The sequence below is a fragment of the Xenopus laevis genome, chromosome 9_10S (genome assembly GCF_017654675.1).
Source record: "Xenopus laevis strain J_2021 chromosome 9_10S, Xenopus_laevis_v10.1, whole genome shotgun sequence".
NCBI classification, from domain to species: domain Eukaryota; kingdom Metazoa; phylum Chordata; class Amphibia; order Anura; family Pipidae; genus Xenopus; species Xenopus laevis.
Window position 1 is genome coordinate 38,945,906 of NC_054388.1, and position 4,214 is coordinate 38,950,119.

A 4,214-nucleotide genomic window follows, 5' to 3' on the forward strand; every position below is an offset into this window, starting at 1 on the left:
GTATACCATACGAATTTGCTCCAGTGCATCTGCCCTTATTATTATGGCTTTTACCTAAAAAGCAAACATAGTCTGTGGCGTTACAAAGCTGTCACATAGGCAGAGAGGTACAAAAGCCCTTGGAGGATTCATGTGGGTATGTCCCTCCTGTTTGCTGATTCTTCCCATACACTTACACTGCTTTCATGGCTGGCAGCAATAATCTAATTTTTAACCAAAACACGAGAAAGCAAATAATGATAATATTCTTGCAGCAAATGCTGGGTCACAATGTTGTGGCTGTTGTTGTCTGGCTGTGTGTGTGTCTGTAGCACTGGGAGATGTTTGTCTCTAACATTGTGTATCTGACCCAGTCTCTTTATGTGTGTGACATTGTATATTGTCTGCCGGTCCCTCAGCTCATCACACTGTACATAACATGCTAGTATTATTTATATGTTTATACACCCAATTCATTTGTGCAGTGTACTGATCGATTGGTACCTCAGTGTTTGAGCTCAGAAGTGATCACTGCCATTACTTGTGCTCATAAGGCACCAATCTGTTTGTCCTGCAGGCCAATTGGTGAGGGTTGGGGTTTGCCCTTTTATGGCAACTTGTATGGCATCTGTTTGTTTATCCTGAAGGCCAATTGTTCAGGGTAGGGGTCAGCCCTGTACATGGCCACTTGTATGGCATATTTGTGTTCAGCCTGTTGGTCTATTGGTCAGAGTAAAGGTTGGTCTAAGTTTGGCCACTTGCATGACATTCATCTGTTCATCCTGAAGGCCAATTGGTCAGGACAGGGGTCAGCCCATGTATGACCATTTGTATAGAATCTGTCTGTTCATCTTGAAGGCCAATTGGGATTGGTCCATACACGGCCACTTGCTTGGCATTCATCTGTTCATCCAAAGGCCAGCTTGTCGGGGTAGGGGGTTTGCCAATGCTTGGCCATTTGAATGGCATATTGTGTGTTCATTCTGCAGGCCAGTAGGTTGGGGTAGGGGTAATTCTAAGTTGTTACTTTATTTCTTTGTGCAACTGTTGGGGCAGATTAATGAACAGTCTACTCCAGCTGGAAAATAAAAACAAAGAGCCAATGTGTGTGACACACTTCTGTTCCTCCAACATCATGTGCATGTCTGTATGTGTTTGTGTGTAAGTTTGCCTGTACCTGTGCACGTGTTTGTGTGTAGCACTTGCACACATTTACACCGGCTCTGTCTCACGGGGTGTGTAGCACATTCTAGGACACAATTTGCCCCCTGTCACTCACTAAATAGGAATTGTCCACAGCAAATGAAGAGATAGGCAATCACAGCCCAGTGGGCAGTTTCTGAACACAGGCTGGCAAAAATAACTTGCCCTTTATTCCCTTGTGACATGAGACAGTAGTGTATAGTGCCAGGATGTGACACTGAACTGTGAACTAGTTATCACACACTCGTCACTACAGAGTAGGTAATATGTCGATTTAGACATCACCCAGAGCATGGCACAACAGGAACGCAGATATAGCAGTGTGTGTGTGTAAAAAGTAACCCTTCTGTGGCACAGAGGAAGCTTCACCTTGAGATAAGCAGCATGGTAGCTCCCGGAGAACTGTGCCTGCAAATCTTAGTCATTACATATAATTTGGCTCACTGTGGCTAAAGCCTTCCATAAGTAAGTCTGAGGCAAGTAGATGATGGGGGTATAAAGGTATCGTTCTGTCTGCACTCGGCTGCTGGACCTGAGAGTTGCTACAATAATCCTTTAATGCATAAAGGGGACATTACTGAAATACAGAGACCCCAGAAAGGGTCCAAACATAATAAAAGGGACAGAGACAATGATAGGTAATCTGGGATAGGTTGTGCTAATGGAAACCAGGATACCATCACAATATATATTAATATACAGTATATAATGGCACCATACAATAAGCTATGCTTCCATAGTAACCAGTAGAACCGACATACCTCCCAACTATCCAGTTTTTCGTGGGACAGTCCCGATTTTGACAGCTCAGCCTGCAATCCCGGATTGTTACTGAAATGTCCCGACTTTTTCTTTCATCTCCTGCACTGAACAGCCAGAAAAAGATACATTAATTTAATTGGCTTTTGGCAGAGGGCCCAGTTAAATACTTTTGTAACAATTTAATATAAGCAATGAAACAATTGTAACAATTTAAGGTAAGCAGGTCTCTTGGGGAAACTGAGACTCACAGCTTAAATGGCAATTCACCTTCATTAGCAAAACTGTAATAACACATTAAAAACCACAGAAAAGTGTTCAAACTTTCATAATCTGCCAAATTTTGTAAAAATGAACCTGATAATTAGGGGTTGTGTCCACAAAATGGGTGTGGTCAAATATTTGTGGGAAATCTTTCTGTTCCTCTTTCTTTTTCCAAAATGTTGGGAGGTATGGAAACCAGTGGTATAACTAGATGTTACTGGACCCCACAGCAAATCTAATTTAGGGCCCCAAAACATTGATTCCAAGATGGAAAAATAATAATATTGAAAGTGCTCATTAATTAGGATGTTACTGGGCCCCTCTGCAACCACAGGGTCTGCTTCCTCTGTAGTTATACCACTGAGCAGAACTTTCCAGGGCCCACAAACAGCCAGATGAAAGGAGGCTCAATGTTAAAGTGGGAAAAGGCCTGTGACAGTGAGATGGGAAGTTGTACTTGCAGATACATTAGATGGTTTTAAGGAAGGGTCGGATGTCTTTTTAGCAAGAGAGAAAATACAGGATTAATGATATTAACTAAGTGTAAAGTTGATCCAGGGACCTGACTGACTGCACTTGAGACTGGAAATAATTGTTTCCCCTCTTCAAGGCAAATTAAAAAGTAAATATGTTGGATATGGGGCTAATTATCAGTCTCAAGATTCATTTGGTTAAACTACTAAGGATGCAGGCTAAAAGGAATATTATAGAGGGACTAGATTACAGGAATCCCCAATTTACCCCTGAATTAAGGCACATGCCTCATATATCATATGTCTCCTGCTCTTGGCCTGGGAAGCTCTAGGGGTTCAGAGATGAACTATTTGCCTGCAGCATATGCAAACTAGAGATGATGTGTGTCCCCCCAAATCCAGTCCCTTCAATACTCATATTCCTCAATGTAATTTTATTAAGTATCGGCCGCATAGTTAGTAGCGCAGGGCTGATCCCATGGTGCCAGAATACCCCTTTTCATAGCAGCATTTGTTCTCTCACATAACTGCTAGGGTAGGGGATTTTTTTTGCCTTGTTTCACCGTGGAAACAACGCCACAGATTTGTATGTCGTCACGCGTCGTCAAAAAAATGACGCGCGTCAAAAAAAATTTGGAAAGTGTCAAAATTTTTTTTTTAGACAACCATAGACTTTAATGGCCGTCTGCAACATTTTGCCTGTGGCTGATTTTTGCCAAAACGGGCCAAATTCGCACAAGCCTAATAACTGCTGCGCGTTGACTCGGAGAGAATCAACCTTAGGGGGCCACTCTAAAGTCCAAGTGATTTAACAATCATTGCCCCTTGCTAAATCCCCTACTTGCAGTATTGTGAGATGCCTGATTGACTCAGCTTCCCTGAGTGTGAGAGCAGTGTCAGACTGGGACACCAGGGGCCCACCAAAAACCTTAGACCAGGGGCCCACTCTCAGTACTATTATTCTTCTTCTCCTCAATCAACCTCTATTCTCCTAGTCTGTTATCTTTTCATACTATAATCTATTATTCCATCTATTTAGCCTCTTTGTTCTCATAGAAATAGGGAATGTTCATGAAATAGGCCAAATGTTTTGAAGCAGGAGGGCACACTGACACCTGGGCCCACTGGTTTCTCCTGGTTTCCCGGTGGGCCAGTCAGACACTGTGTGAGAGTGCGTGGGGCTGGGTGTGTGATCACATAATGGACACAGACTGTCACTCAGCTCTCTCCCTTCTCTCTCTGCATCATGTGGACAGATCCTGCCCGGGGCACACAAAGCTCAGTGATTTGTTTCTCTCTTTGCCTAACAAGTCGGCTCTTCTCCCCCTCCCGTCCTCACTTCATTCCTTTCTCTGCAGAGTTGCTGGCCTCTCTCTCCTGGCAGAGCCTCCGAATACTGGCAGTCTCTCTGGTCTTTGCCCTCTGGGTGTGGAGTTGTCTTAAAAGATCCAAAAATGTGCCTTTGGCCAATTCTCTCTGTCACTAACCAGTCATTTGCTTATTTATTAAACTCTAAAATGGGATTGGCAAGAATAA